Source organism: Taeniopygia guttata, chromosome 5, assembly GCF_048771995.1.
Source record: "Taeniopygia guttata chromosome 5, bTaeGut7.mat, whole genome shotgun sequence".
Lineage (NCBI taxonomy): Eukaryota > Metazoa > Chordata > Aves > Passeriformes > Estrildidae > Taeniopygia > Taeniopygia guttata.
The window spans coordinates 45,827,765-45,844,828 of NC_133030.1; the positions used below are offsets into that span (position 1 = coordinate 45,827,765).

The window sequence follows — 17,064 nt, forward strand, 5'->3', positions numbered from 1 at the left end:
AGCCTTAGCTGCCTTGGTAAGCATGTTTAATGATAAACTTTATCTCATTATGGGAGGGAAGGGGGAAATTTTGGTCAAAGTCCAACTCTAGAGCTTATGTTGAGGCTGAACTTTTCTGCTCTCCAAGTCTGCCATATCAAATTAGGGAGAATAAAACCGGCTGCTTGCCTGATTATTTATAACATCACAGGAAACTTGGAATGACTTATTAAGGATGGAAATAGTTCTCTTTCCTCAGAAACGGATCTTGCTTTGCCAAGATACACAGTGACTGACTGTGTGTAAGAGTGGTACACAAATACCTTCCACGCTGAAGGTTATTAAAATATACCTGGCCTCGTTTATCAGCACTTACATGATATGCCTTTATCCACACAAAATACTTTTAAAAAGGCTCCACAGAGCCCTGCTCAATGTCTTTAGGGGCAGAAACAGATCTAACAGTAAAAAGAATCCAACAAACCAAACCCACAAATCAGTAAGCTTTTTGTATCTTTAGCACAGACCTTGACAAATATTTTTTTCCAAGTTAATACCTCAGTTAATACCTACTGACCACACTGGCTTTTCATTAAAAATAAAGTTGTTAAGTCTGTCCCTTGAATATAACAGGAATAGATCTTGGAAATGCAGCCTTAGGAGCAGGAAAGTTTAGTCTGAGGGTCATAAAACAAAATTTTGTCTTGGATTTAATTTCTAACTCACTTAGTGACCATATGGGTAGTTGTTCCGCCTCACTCTTCCTTAACACAGGGCAACAAAACTGACATATAGGTGCTGTGAACCACTCTTTATCAAGAGTTTTGATTCATAAAATGGGAAAATAGTACATATCTCAATACATATTGAAAGGGAGTATTTTGAAAGGGAGCTGTGTAGGATGAGTGGCATAGACCAGAACTCATGTCTTCATAGCCCAGTAATTCTGGCTTGGTACTTATTGATAGATGATTCACAGGTAAAATCTGAGAGAGAAAGTTGGGAGAATCTAAATTTCATGGATTAAATTAAATTAATCCAACCCATTCAAAAAAATGTCACAATACTGCAACTGCGTTCATGTCAAAAACAGTATTTCAAATAATAGAGATTCGGACATCTGCATGACTGTGGCAGTCCAAGTTAGACTACAATAAAACTTGCAAGATGAGTGCAAGCGTGTAGGGTGATAAGGAAGTGAGATAAATCAGACATTGAATTAGATATCAGGAAAATTATATTAAATAGAGATTTCATTTTTTCTTGTTATATGTAACTGTTACTTCCTATCTCTACTATCTGTACAAACTAAATGACTGTTGGTTTGACTTATCACTTCATTCTTTCCTTCATTTGCTGGTAGCTTTGCAAAACAGAAATCTTTCTCAGAGATGTCAAGCTCATGGTCATTTTTGTGAATGAAATGAGCAAAACAGACTATTTTGCTTTGATTTTTCTGTTCCTGATGAAGCTGACAGAGGAGGAGAGCTCTGACAGAGTTTAGAATAGAAGAGGCAGGATCCTTTATTTCTTCATTTCAGCTGCTAAATAGAGCTCTTTCTAGGACTACTAATATCCTTTAATTTCTGACCAAGTGTTCTTTCAAAAAACTGTGGAAAAGCAGTTTCTACATTTTTCAAATTATTTGGTGACCATTTGACAGCACTGGGATCTAACTTACTTTTTTTAGGTATTCAGAAGAGAAAGATGCTGCGCACACCCTGATCCGTAGGGCAAGGTTCAATACACTTTATCTTGAACTTTCAAAAATATGGTTAAGGGTTCAAATCTTAAGAAAAGTACTGGAGGACTGCTCACTGACTCAGTGCCTCAAAATTAGATGCAAGCTTGAGGAGTGAAATTCGTAGTGCAACATGGGACACCTAAACTTTCCAGTACAATCCTCAAACATAATTTGTATCAGCCAATACATTTGATGGTGGATGTCTAACTCACACATTTGAAAATACCAGGGAGAGAAGCATCTAAAATTTTGTTTCTTTCGAATTTAGGCATTTATCCATAGTCCAAATTAGGTCCTGTGGAACTAGGATTTGCAAACGCTTTGCCTGTGGTTCTAGATGTAAGTCATATGAGGTGTCAGCAGACAGCTCTCTCCCGCTTCTCTTTCAGAAGGTAGCCAGAAAGAAGAGGGAGGAGGAGGAGGAGGTGATATTGCTAAAGAGGTTTTGCATAACAGTCTTGCTATGCAAGTACTTTCCGCCTTCTCCTGACCTATTTTTGAATGGAAGTGGCTGTGGGAGCCCTGCAACGTGTTGCCACTGCTGCCGTCACTGTGCGTGAAGTCAGCTCGGAGCACACCTACGGAGCCCGGCCCCTCGGCAAATGGAGCAAGACACGCTGCTTTGCATCCCAGATGGACGAGGTGTGGAGGATGTGCTTTTCATTCAGCTGAGAAGGTGACATATTTTGATGTGTGCAGAGACACACCAAGTTAGAAAACTTAGATGCCTTAGGCATGTGAGTACCTAGAGTTCTCTAGCTCGCCCTTCTGGATAGGTTTCAGTTACAGTTTGAGTGTATGGTAGGTGCTTAAGTGCTGTTTTGGATTTTACCTTGGATTGTTTGGACATTGTCTCTGCACAAGAGTTTTGGTAATTTTACTTTTTGAGCATCTAACTAGCATTATGTAACAATGTTGTGTAGCAGAGAAGCAATAAAAAGTCTGATTTGAGAAAATTATTTTTTTTCTGTCTTCTGAAACATGATAAAACTTTTAAATCAGCTTAGATTTTATCCTGAATGGCAAGATATACAAAAAATTTAAGGAAAAAAACCAACCATATTTTTTATTCCCTGAGCTCCAAAATTTCTGCCTATTCAATTTGGAGATGTTTCTGTACAACTTGCGAGTTTCTTGTTTGCTTCTTTGTTTTGTTTGTGGCTTGGTTTTTTGTTGTTTATTTTTCTTTCAGATATTTTACATCATTGTCTTAATGTTTGTAACTGTCTAAATGGGTAAATGGTATAATTCTATTTTTCTGCGCTATCTCACAAAAATATATTGACAAGAAGAAAGCCCTTAAGAGACAAAAGACTGTATGGAAAAAGTATAGAAATATGTCTGTCTTTCCCCATGGCTTAAAAATGGTCTTACAGAGGTTCTCATGAATATCTTTATAACTTTTAAAAATGCTGTAAGTACAAAGCGTAAATCCTTAAAGGCTTACTAGATGGATACTGAGGTAGTAAAAAAGATGCAGATGTGCTTATAAACCTTCTTACCAGCAAAGGAAACAACTTTTCTTCTCCACTGCCTCAGTCCAATTGAGTCCCAAAAAACTGAACCTCCTCATTCAACACATAAAATATCAGCCATTTTTTTCTTTTTTCTTTTACCCTTTTCTTATTTTATTTTTCTTTACTCACTTTTTAAGACTAAGCTGAAGACATGCGATTTCACTAAGTGCAATTAGAGTGCCTTGAGTGGTTTGTCATACAGAACTCTCAAGTGTGCAGATGTTAAAGACCTCAAACCTCTCAGGTCCCTCAGTTCATAGGCATGGTGTCCAGCAGATAGAATACAGCAGATGTTGAGACAAAGAAGGGCAAGAATATGTGATTTATCCCTGTTAAATTAGTTCCCACAAGCAGTAGTCATGATTTTCTGCCTCCATCATAATGGTGTTTAATACTAAATATGCAGATACATGAGAAAATAAAAGTCTGTTCATTATCAAATCTGTTCTCCTTGTTTAAGACACATCATAAACACAGGAATCAACTCTGACTCCATTTTTAATAAGGTTCTTTTTCATGCCTCTATGTCTGACAAAATTTGTAGCTTGTGGACAATAATCTATTAATCTACAGAGATGGCGGTGTAGATGGACTCCTTTTGATGAAACAAGAACTTGTTTGAACTACCTCAATCTTGAAGTGAAGCGAGTCCCAATTTTTTCCTGGTGATTTTAAGACAGTTTTTAACTGTTAAAAATTATATATAGAGCAAAATTTATATGCATGGGAATACATGCATATTCATACTCACTTTTATTTTTGCATTTTTTATTTCCAACTGGCCTTTTTCTTGGTATATCTTATCCAAACAGTTGAAGGAAGTTTCAAAAATTTTCAGAAAAGCCAGCTGTCACTGCATTTCCTGAGCATCTCCACTGTGGTCTTTTGGGTTTCTGGAATACTATGTGGGTCACAGGGAGACATTCCATGCAGGGCACTCCACTTCCTGCACAGACTATCAGCAATCTTTATATTGAGTCTTGTTTAGAGATATTTTTAGATATGCATAAGATTAGAAGATGGGAGTGAACCATATTTTGTTATCTCTTGTACTACATATATCCATTTCTGTAGCTTGAAGCTAGGAAACTGTAACTCAGCTGAGGAAAACTGAAGGAAGCAGTCTAAATTTTGATGTCAGGGAATACAGTGACTCTTCGAAGAGGATTTTAGCTTTGGTATTTTTCCCATATTTCTAGAAGAAAAAAAAAAGATAGTATGTATATGTTTTTTGTCCACAAGTGTTCATTGCCAAGAAAAAGATACCTTTAAATACTATAGTTAATCGCTCCCACCCTATTTCTTTTCAGATTTTTCCACCTTCTGCTGCAGTCATCACTCTTAGGTTATGTCTAGAGAGAGAAAAAGATAAACAAGAGGAGCTGAGATCTGTTGATGTTGTATGATGACACCTTCACACTTATATAAATGTCACTGTGACATTTTTCTTAATAAAGGCAGTGGATTTGTTGGAAACAGTGTTCATGCTTACATCAGAGCTAAATTTGTTTCTAATTATCTGGCACAATTGCCATAGCAGAGCATGCTGTGTATACCAGCATTATATAGATAGGGAGTTTGTGAGAAGAAACATGTTCTGGATTTAGAATGTGAAAACCAGCTGAGGAGTTCACCACAAGTCAGGGTGTGAAAACTTTACTTAGATGTTGTTTTTTTTTCCCACTGTGTCCTCCCTGCAGCTGATGGAGTAATAGAGTTGTAATGGTTTGCTTACAGGCAGTCAATTAGGCACCTACAGTTACTCCACAGGGTGTAGATTTTACATGAGTGGCTTACATAAATAAAAAGAATTACTGCACATTTTGCTCTAGTGTTCTCCATTTCTAAACATCAATACATTATTTATTCCAAGTCTTGTCACATTTTCATGCAAGGTCATTGTTTCCTTTTCTGTCCTCTTTACTATCAGGGTAGATTGACATAGACTGATTTGTGATATCCCACTCTAACACACAGCATTAGATGTACTAGAATTCACAGGGTCAGTTTGAAAGGGTCAGTTTGATTTGAAAAACTTATAGGAAAACTATGAATCTGAAGGAATTAGTAATGTTGAATTTGTATTATGAATACTGAAGCTGATATTGCACTGTGATTTTGAAGGGACAGCACTGTTGGAGATGTTTTTAAAAAGAGATCAGTCTAACCTGACAGTTCTTGAAAACTGAAAGTCAAATATTGTATTACAACTTTTTCCATATAAACAAGGAGATAAATGTACAATGAATATGTACAAATTATTGAAAACAAGGAATGATGGTCACTACCCTTACTTTCCCCAAGAATTTGAACAAAATTCATAGAGTTACAAGTACATTTATACATGGCCTATTCTGGAAACAATTTAATCTATTTTCTGCTCTGTGTAAATGTATACACATACATATATCTATATAGAAAGAGACAGCAACATAGAGATAAGGAACAGGTAATACTTTATAATATTTTTATTATTAAAATATACAATAACATTGACAATTGTAGATAAAATCAGGATTGTCCCATGTCCCCCACATCCAGTTTATACATTCCAGTAATTGTAATCGCTTATCAACACTTTTCCCTCTTATCCCCACCCCCATGTCCTTCCTCTTCTTTCTCTTGTCCTTCTCCCACTGTGGTCTTTAGAGTGGAATGTGGGTGGGATTAAGTTTAGGCAGCAGGCAGGCAGCCGGCAGGAAAAGGTTGTATATACAAATGTGTCCCAGGTGTCCTAACATGTCCTTGCCACACAAATGGTCACACTTGCTGTTGACAGGATGACAAACTTCAGCCCAGAATCAGTGCCTCTAATAAGACAATGATGTCACTGGCTCTACAGACTATTGTGGAAGAGGGAGTGTAGCTATGATGTGAATACAAACAGCTGGAAGTATTTTATTTCATAGGAAGATAATTTCATGTGAAAGATATTGTCTCTATCTTTTCTGTCTCCTTTTCAATATTTAATACATCATTTTACTATTGATTAATTTACAAATAATGTTATTCATATCTATAACTCAAAGTAAATAAACATGTATAAATGCAATACATCTGTTCATAGTCTAAGGGTTCTTTTTAAAGAGTAATAACTATCTTCAGCTTACAAAAGATTTAATGTCTGGCCAAAAAACTTTGGATGTTGACATATGGATGTTGGCACATCTATTGTTATTACACCTACATTTGCCAGGTTCCATAAAACACTGCCAGTCTCTACACACTCACCATGCATTCAAAACTCTCTTTGGGGAGAGTTGGGCTTTTATAGCATCTATTACACAGCAAGGAATGCATATGAGAACATTGACAGACAGATATATAAAAATATATATGTTTGTACACATACAGACAAAAAAATATATTTATTTTGGTCATTAATTAATTAAAAAAAAAACAAACTTTCCAAGGGAGTAATATAGAAAATATGTTTTCTAGACTAGTTGTCACTTTGGGGTTTATTATTTAACACATTTGTTTGTTTCAGAATGGAGTGTATCTGCAGAAGTATAGCTGTTATTTAACTTGAATATTGCTTCATACAGTATTTTTTTTTTTTAAAGATACCACTCATTAGCTGATTTCAACAAGGGAGTTCACAAAAAAGATGTGAAGGGGAGAAAGATAATAGTACCACACTCCAGTCCAGAAAAAATATGTTGGATGTAGGAGTTAACATATGCTACACATTATCAATGTTCTCCAGGCTGCTTTTTTCTAAGTTCAAAGCAGGAGCTGCATTTCATAGCTACTATATAGGCTACAGAGCTAATGCACATCTATGAAATGTTGGCTTGGACAGAATCCCCATACCATGGCTGTCTGGAATAGTAGGATTGCATTTCCACAGATTTATCTGTCAAAAACATTCTCATTTTCTTACAAATATACTTTAAGGCTTTGATTTCTAGGAGAGATCAGCATACTTTTGACCCCTGTAGGGCACTGCCAGTTGGTGGGACACTGGATTCAGGCCTGCCTAAAGATGGAATTTCTGTAGCACTTTAAACCTTTTCCAGGGAAAATCTTGCTGCGTGTACTGGTATCTTAGAAGTGGCATTTAAATAAATGTAGACACAGCTAGAACCTAGCAGAGTAAATATGACTAGCAGGAAGAGGGAAATGTATGGAAAAATGCTTTGCTAGTCTATAGCCCAGCAGCATATAGGGAGACTGAGAACAGCTCTAAATGCAGTTACTCACAGCTCAGGATCTCATCTGTCAGAGAGATGGGTTTAGAGGGTTTAGAGCTGCTGTATGAGGAATTACATCTTGAGGGTCAGAGGTGAAGAGGATGATTGCAGTATATTGGAAGTATCTTTGTCCCAAAAGTAAAAAATATCAAAAAAATCTTCAGTCACTTTTTCTCTTTTCTTCCTAACAGTGCATAATCTTTGAATCGCAACATGTATAGCTTTAATATGTAACAATTTTATTTTACAACATATTTAAAAATCTGTGCTTGAAGATTACTCTGCATCTCAACAGCCTTCTGAGAAACCCAGTCCAGTTTGCAGAATCCACAAGAATAAATACAGTTTAATTAGAGGGCTAAAGTCCTTCTGGTGTGTTTGAAATTATCTGCCAGAACTATCTCAGTGTATGAAACTGAGTTTATAATCAGCTTTCTTAACTGTTCTGATAAATGTTAACATTTTCTACAGAATATATTTTATCCACTTCAAATAGAATCTTTAGAACCAAATATTCAATATTACCAAGTTTTCAGCTAAAAACAGCAATGCCAGCTCAAATTTTTTGATTTAGATAACAGACCAAGGTGTACCAAAGTCTTTTGATTTTAAGTTTTTAACTGAAAATGGAAATGTATTTGAAAAGCACCACCTAGACCACCTCTGCCTTCCAGAGACATTCTACATTGTCATCCACTGAAGAAATGATAAGGCAACATACTCCTGAAAACTCTGGTCCAAAGTTTTTACACACTCACTCGATTTTCTGTTCATGCATAAGAGCTGCACAGCTGTGAATTTTAAGTTGAAACACCCAATTACGCTGACTTTCCATAGACTATTTTCTAGTCTATTGTGTTCTGATAGAGGGAATCAAACCAGATATCCTTTCTGGACAAAAGCCCAACCAGAACCAGATTGCCTGACAATAATTCACAGGTTCCCAGTGTACACTGAGTCTTTTACACACCAGTTTCACTAACAACTTGGCATGCATTCAGTGGTGGCATCCTTTGAAGGACAGAGACTCATAGGAAAATTCTTGTGCTAGATTCTGTTTCCTGAAACTGCTTTGCTTAAGGGATCAGTGCACAGGCTTCCTGGAGTTTCCTTTAATTGTTTGTGGAGATCTGCATGGCAGCTACTGAACAAAACCACTGTGAAACAGATAACTTTAGTGGGCTTTGATTTATTTTGACATCTTATTTTATAATTTATATGTGTAACCGATGAATTATATTTAACTCTGTTGTGACTAGTCTATGTGTAGCGACTTCCTAGACCAAATGTGACAGGCTGTCACCACAGACAGCTACCAATCAGTTCTTTGGCAGATCAGTCAGTAGCAGTTGTACTTCTGATACTGTGATTGTAGGCATTATATCTGCACTGCAGTCATGGGTGAGTTCTGTTTTGTGCATAGTCTGGAGGCAAATTTATTGAGCTGCCAATGTTGTAATCTAAGTGTACCATATTAATGTCAGCTCTGTTAGGGACTGATGTTTAGAAAGAACTATAATTTTTGGAAAAGACTAATTTGCATAGTCAATATGCCATCAGAACGAGATGTTACTTTTGCATCCTTCTTCAATGTGTTTAGAAAACAGTTTGCAGCAATCATACTAAGCAATACAGTGAAATCATTCCTCTTGTTTGCTTAATCCCACTTGTAGTGCAATGGTCCTTTGGGTCTTGTGTACAGGGAGAAAAATCCATGCTAAATAGCAGTGTAGAAGTGAAATAAAGGAGGAGAATTCAGATTTAGCCAGATGTAGGGAGGGATACAATATAAAGATTTATGTTACTAATACTCACACATCTTCTCAGCTGACCATTTCATTATTCTTCTGCCAAGGCTTTAAGCTGCTGACATACAGCTGGATATTTTATATATTTAAATGTCTAAATGTTTGAGATTATGTTTCAAACTGCAGCTTTGCAATCATTTTGCAACATTTTTTAGCTGGCCTCTCTAATTGCAATATTGCAATAACTATGTCACCCAATTCTTTAAAATTGCTTAAAAAGAAAAGATTAAAAAAAAAAAAACAACACAAAAAGAGGTAAAGATTTCACCTCTTCAAAGAGCAGATGATTTTTGACTCATGCCATCATGTCCCATTAATAGTACTTCAATTGTTTGGAGAGGGTTTGGCCAGCTTTCTAAACAATGATAACCTACCTAGCATCAAGTTGGCCAGATGTGAATTGAAGTACCCACTAGAGATTACTTTTTTCCTAATCTTTTTTCCCCTTGGATTATCTGCTATTAAAGCACTTAAGAATGGTTCTTGTCACCATAATTCACTGGCTTACTCTCAAGGACCTGTCATCATCCCAGAGTTTTCAGCCAGCTTTGCTCTTGAAAGAGAAAACTAGACGGAAATACCTGATTGAAGTTTGAATTCAGTCTGAAAAAGATGACATATATATTATTTTTGTTTAGTTTTAAGAGTTGCCTACTTAGAGAAAAGAATATATCTCATAATTTTAAGCTCATGTGAATGTGAACCAAATTATGTTCAAGGCAGAATATGATTAACATAGTCCTGTGTTGACTGCATATAAAGAAAAAGTTACCATTGTTATTAATGTCACAGGATTAAGTTTTACTTTTCATTGACCACCACTGATTTAAAGATAAATTCTGCTAACGTGACTAACAAGGAATGTACCCCTATGAAAAGTCAACAAGTTTTATATAAGCTGCTAAGATAGAACAGGTAGGTAGCAATAAACTCAATATTGCTGTTCATTACAGGATCCAAAGGAGTTCTCCATGTTCCTATCATGGGACAATGCCTACTTGGATAATTATTCCTAAGCAGCATAATACTGCAGCCTGTGCTGCAAAGATCCCTGAAGTGATGCCACCCTGATCATATGTACATGAGAAGAGACACAATTCTGTTAGTAATTTATATCTGTCTCTAAGCAAGTGTTTTTCAACAATTTTTCAACAAGAATACACTTTCTCTGATACTTTTATATATGTTGAGAGAGGATGTAAAGGTTGTTAAATCTGCAAATTTGAGTTAGTTCTCCAGCATATTATATGGCTGATATATTAAAAGCACCTGTGCCTGATTAAAGAGTGGGAGAAATGGTGACCATCACCATGGCAAAAACAATACATAGAGGACTAAAGATAACAAATATATATATATATAATATATATATATATATAATATATATATATATAATATATATATATATATAAGAAATATATATATAAGTATATACATAAATATATATAAGTATATATATATATATATATATATATATATATATATATATATACTTATTCAGATGAGAAATGGACAGAGAAATCCAGACAGCAGATATACAGAAAAAAATATTTAAACAAAAAAGCATCTGTTTAAAAGCAATTACATAAATTGCTTGCAGACAAACCGTTGCACTCATAATTGAATATCAAAATGTTTAAGTAGGAAATATATTTGTGGTACACTGTTAACTAATTTAGAAACAGAAAAAGAGGATACATTTAAAATATTTAGTAAAAGTGGATTACTAATCTGTCATGATTTTGCTAATGCTTTTGCAAGCTTATTTCCAGTCCTACTTTGCTCTGACAGGCTCAAATATAAAATGATCAGTACTTTCCCTCATTATTACTGATGGTATTGAGTACTTTAAATTTTTCCTAGTAATGGAGACTTACTATGGGTTTTTATTTCTAGCTTCATGGTGTCATTACAGTGTAATGGCTTAAGGGAAAGAAAGTTAACATTTGAAGAAAAATGTTTTGTTTGGTTGTGGGTTTTCTGGTGGATAAAACAATAAAGAGTGAAAAAAAGTAGACAAGCTTTAATGATCAGTATCTTGCTGAAAGCATATTTAATCAGAAGTACTGTTATTTTTTTCTCCCTGTAAGCCTTTATTCTGTTGGTTTTAAGTTCCACAAGTAGCCAAATGAGCAAGAATGTAGAGGACCAGCCTTTCTAAACAGTTCTCACCTTTGCAAACAGTTTTGCCAATCAGTAAGAGTCCTGAAATTGTCATCTTCAGTGCATCAGTTCAGTGACAATGTTTTGATGCTTCATCTTTGATATTTCATGACAAGTTTGTATATATATGTGTATGTGTGTGTGCATCACAAAGACTTGATATTCTCTACCATAGATCCAGATATGAAAGTCTTTTGAGCAAGAAGTGAAGAATATAGGAGTTTCCAGTAGCAACACAGCAACTCCCTCTGTGCTCAAGACTTGTCTTTTCAGTAGAACTGAATGTATCTTCTTCACACACAATATCAAGAACATCCAAAAAATCCTAAATTTAGTGACTAGAAAATGGAGTGAAGCTGCATTCAAATAGAAGCACTCTTTTTGAGAATAAAGGAAAACAAGACATGAAAAGCTAATTTTTAATTTGTGACATGCAGTTAAACAGTCTATGTTTCTACTTGTTCTGTGATATTTGGAGTTGGCTTCCTTGGACATATTTGGGTTGATATGTAGCCATAATTATTGCTAAAAGAATTAATCTTTATGTCTAAATTCTCAGTTATGTCATTTGAGGCTTAGACGTTGCTTATATTATTAATCACAAGTATTAAAAATAATTGAAGTATTTCCAATGAAGAAACCAAATGCCACATTTTGAGGACAGGGGACAGTTGTTTGCAAATTTCAGGGATGCAGCATCAAGCTAAAGAACAAGGGATTAACCATTTTAGCGTGCAGTACACCAGAGAAGGCAAGAAGAACAGGAGAAAGCAAAAGTCATGGCATGTTAAGTACCGAACAAGTGAAAGTTGTCATAACATAATTTCTGAGAGGGATGGGTTTGGCTTCTATTTTGCATCTATCATATAGTTAAATCTGTTTGCTATTGTACCTTACCTATGAAAATCTAAGTGGAAATACATAAAATTCAAAATTCTTTGTAAGACTCATTTCAAAGAGTTCTTTTCTTCCTAAGCTAAAGAAGTCATATATTGCACTTATCTCCTGTCATTACTGATTACTTCAGCACTCTGGATAACATTTAAAACCAGGCAGTTTAAAAAATAGAAGTGGCATTACCTCTTATATGGGCATGAAAATCTTCCACCTATAATTAAAGAAAATCCCAGTAAGCAGTTAAAAAATGCAAGGACAGTTATTTAACCCCAAGAAAATTCAACCAAATAGAGAGAACTTATTGCTTAGAAATTATTCATATATATTGCTGTATGCCAGGTATTCCCTACAATACTGAATCACACTTTCTATTTTTTTTTTTTATATTAGTGCAGCCCCCAAAAAAACCTATTTCAATTTTCCATGTGATATTCAAGTTTCATATTGAAAACAAATGTGAACCCTCTTTAGAATAACAACCTTATGTTACTTTTTCCATAAGCATTTTTTCCCTTTCCCCTTTTGAGTCTGTAATTCTTTCTGTCTGATTTTATTAAGTGTGTGAAAAGGTAGGCAGGCTGCCCAGGTCTTGGAAATTAAAGTTCCCTAAGTAGCTCAGGTGCTTGCATGAAATCCGGAAGCCTGACAGCTAAGAAAGAAACAACATATGACAAGATGATCCCACGTACAGAGAAAAATTGAGGACATCCCCATCTACTGTTATCTCTGCACTCTGGATTCTGAAGCTTGTTTATCATAATAGTAAAATGAGGGAAATTTATCTTAAAAGCTGGGCATACTATTTTGCATACTGCAGAGAAAGGAAAAGTCTCACAGTATCTTTTATGGTAATCAGCCAAACTCAGATCCTTAGCCTTTTTAGTTCAGTGTAAACTGTTGAAAGGTGAGATTTATTTTATTTTATTTTATTTTATTTTATTTTATTTTATTTTATTTTATTTTATTTTATTTTATTTTATTTTATTTTATTTTATTTTATTTTATTTTATTTTATTTTATTTTATTTTATTTTATTTTATTTTATTTTATTATTTTATATTTTATTTTATTTTATTTATCATTCTTTGCCTTGTTATTTGTCTTAAATGAGTCATACATTCTAATAATGTTCACAGAAGTTAAAAATTAAAAAATTGTATTTAATGAAGAACAAGAACACCAATATGTAACAGTTTAATAAATAAACAAGACAAGACCAAAAACACATTCAGAAAATGAATAAGCTTCAAGAAAAAGTAAGCTTCTTATATTTTTCTCTCTGACTTGTAAAAGTGCTATTAGATCTTTCTCTCCATGTGTTTCACCACTTCCAGCCAGTATATATTTTCATTTTCAGATTGAATCATTCTAGCCTGGGACTGCCTCATTTGAATTGCAACCTTCTGTAGAGTCTTATTTACTTTTTTTTTCACCATTAGGTTTGACAAATGAAAGTGATTGAAATAATTCAGTTTCAAGTTCTGTAAAACTCAGTCTGACTATTTACTTGACCTCCCAGTATCCTCCAAAGTGCCATACGTTATTTGTTTCCAGTTATTGCACTTGAACATACATACAAGCACATAGGATTGATTAAAAATCACCAAATACAGCAAAGAGATAGAAGTGCATTTCAGATGGGCTATAATCAGGGCCACAGGCCTGTTTGTGCTGAAAAAGGGATTAATCTATATGAGGATATGAGCCTTTCTGGAAAGGCTTGTATCTTTATGTGAATGAATCCCTTTTTCATTTAATTGAAAAATGCATACTGGTTCACCATGATTTATGATACCAAGTTCACAGCATGATCTGGACTGTAGACAACAAATCTCTGAAATATGTATTCTGATTTAGCATTTGTGTATATTTGTATGTATATATATATATATATGAATGTGTGTCTGTATATATATATATATATATATATATATACACAAATACAGAACTAAAACCACTTAGTGATAGCAATAGAGGCATAATAATGAAAAATGACCACTTTCTCAATGCATATTTCTAGGTTATTTTGATTATTTCTCTGCTTTAGTGGCTGGGCAATTTATATGTCCATCCCTAGTTTACAATCTCAAACTCTCATATGGTGGATTTCATTGTCATTAACTTTTGAATATTAAATTACAATATTTTATGGGCTCCATCACTGAATTGTAGAGTTGTCAACATTTTATTATCCTTTCTTTCACATATTCAGCTAATTAAACTTATGAATGGTATTGAGAATTAAGATAATGGCAAAATAAAATAGTAGTGCAACTATTTCATATGCCATTTTTCGTCCCACTAGAGCTTAAATATTTGACATATTTCTTATTCAAAGAGGCTAAAGCGAGTTAGAAGAATATTGACTACCTCCCCTTCACAATCTTCTTTTTTGATTAAAATAAAGGTTAACACCATCAGCTAACATTCTTTCTGTTTTTTTCTAGGTGGACACGTTCTGAGGAATAGAGCATATCATCTTAATGCAATCTTAATTTACAATATATGACAGTGAAGATGTGTTAGATTCTTAGAATTACGGGAAATTGTTCTGGTAACAACAAGTGATTAATTCTCTGGTTTCCACTACAGTCTCTTACAGAAACAGAATTAAGTTTTATACAAAATCATCAGAACAGCTGCAGAAGCTGTTCCAAAGCTTCTCTGAAGTGCCATTATAAATACTTTCATACAAAGTGGTGTCTGATTCCAATATGAAAGAAACATCACCAAAACTTTAATAATATGGTTTAAAGACAAGTTTTCTACAGTAAGGAGTGAATAGGACTCAGTGTGTTTGTTCTTATGCATTATGTATTGTTCCATAAGGCTTATGCATAATGCATAAAGACATACCTATTCATATAGATACATACTAGTTTGAGTCAAGTGAAAAACAATAAAACTGTAAACACAGATGTTTTTAAAAAAACTTATCCAGATGCACTAATTAAAGTTATTTTTAAAAAAAGTAGAGAATCGACACTTTGGTGATAAATACATCTCCACAAGACTTAGGCAGTCCACAGTTCATGAATTTTTGAGACACTTAACAAAGGGAAAACTTTATGTTTAGGTGTTTAGGAATCATATGAAAACTTCATTAACTAATGATGCGACTAAGAACAATCATAAAATCAGTTTCTGTATGACTAGGGATTTCATCAAAATTTCTGAAAAAACTTTTATAAAACCTGCTAGAAATATTAAATTTCTAGCAGTGGAATTGAGCAACAAACTTCTGGCAGTACAGTTATAATTTTGACTGAATGTGTAATTACTTTTGTTTGAATCCAAATATTTATGTTAGAGATATGTAAAAGCAGTCCATTTAAGTATTTACGTCACAAACTGTATTGACATTTTTGAGACATTATGTTTTTAAAGTCTTGTCAACACAGACAGAGAGCAGCAAAAGAAATATTCACATACTAGCTGGAAGAATGAGCCCTTTTCCGGCCTGCAAATCCATTCAAAACATGAGGGGGACAAGCTCAAATCTCCTCTTTGCTTCAGACATTAATTTCCCTTTATTAAGTTGATCTTTCATTTGGGATTAAATATTCCAGAACTGAGAGCTGTCAACATCTCCTGATATCACTATTTTATTTTTGGGGGAATGCAGGAATGCAGAAAATTTTTTTGGAGGAAGAGAGAAAGAGTGAACAGCTCATTGCCCAATAGCTGACATCTTTGCCTTGAAGTCCAATCACTTTCTGTTAAATTTGTTAGATTTCAATATATATTTTTTTTTTCCCAATGGAATGTAGAGATATCAAGAAGTGATTTGTACAGGCAGACACAAAGCAAGTGATAAACTCACAGCTAATAAAAATCAATTTCATTCCAACACATTAGGTAATTTCCATGGTTTGACTTGTTTGCAGTGGTTTGCTGACAGCTGTATTCCAGTCGGGCTAGAAAAATTAACATATTTCTAAACAAAGCTGATGGCTATGAAATCAAATATTATTCACAGAATTTGATAATCCCTAAGTTTGTTAAGAGTTTTGAGTTTATCAGAATTCTTTACAGTATCATGGAATACAACAGTGATGTTTTCAGTATTTTTCAAGTATCTCATTCATGGAAATCAAATTTACACAAGATCCCAGAATGTAATCAGGCTGCAAAAATTCTTAATTTTGTTTTTGAAGTTAAACGTGAAGCTAAATTTCCTGTCACAGTGCAGAAGCTCCAAACTGCAGTATAAGAAAAAATTGCTGAGATAAATGCTAAGTAAAAGTCTCCTGCACTTTAGTTCAAGGCACTTATTAGAGAAAGACACAAAACAAATGACTTTTTTTCTCTTTACAAAAATGAAGGTGCTATTGGCAATAGAGAAGATTTTGAGTCAGGCTTTAAAAACATTTGATGTTTGCTGTTATGAATTGCAGCAATTAAAAAAAAATGAAAATCATACAGTTGTGGTGTGTTTTTTCTCTTAATGGTATGTTCTGTTATTGCCCAAGTTAGTGGTTTGGTCCAAATTATACCCCCCAACCCCACTGTCAATTGACACTGAGTTCCCTGTCAATCCTAGCTGGTGCCAGCTCCTGCTTGGAATTCCCCTTCAGAAATCCCCTAAAGTAGGACCTCCCATTAGACCCATGAAAGACCACTGGCTTAGCAGACCAGCTGCTGGAGAAGTTTTCTGGACTCAATAATAATGAGGTGACTTGATATCTTTTTACAATATTCTCTCATCTATAAAGGAACATTAAGAACTAAAGTCCAAAAATATAGGATGAAAATATTTA

General features: G+C 34.3%; 1 long non-coding RNA gene across 1 annotated transcript in view; it reads left to right on the forward strand.

Moving 5' to 3' along the window:
* Positions 1-1,726: 1,726 nt before the first annotated feature.
* LOC140684321 (uncharacterized) overlaps positions 1,727-17,064 on the forward strand; it is a 61,665-nt gene continuing 46,327 nt past the window's right edge. Inside the window, exon 1 of the long non-coding RNA XR_012056451.1 lies at positions 1,727-2,399. This is a non-coding gene — a long non-coding RNA (uncharacterized lncRNA). The remainder of the gene's footprint in view (positions 2,400-17,064) is intronic.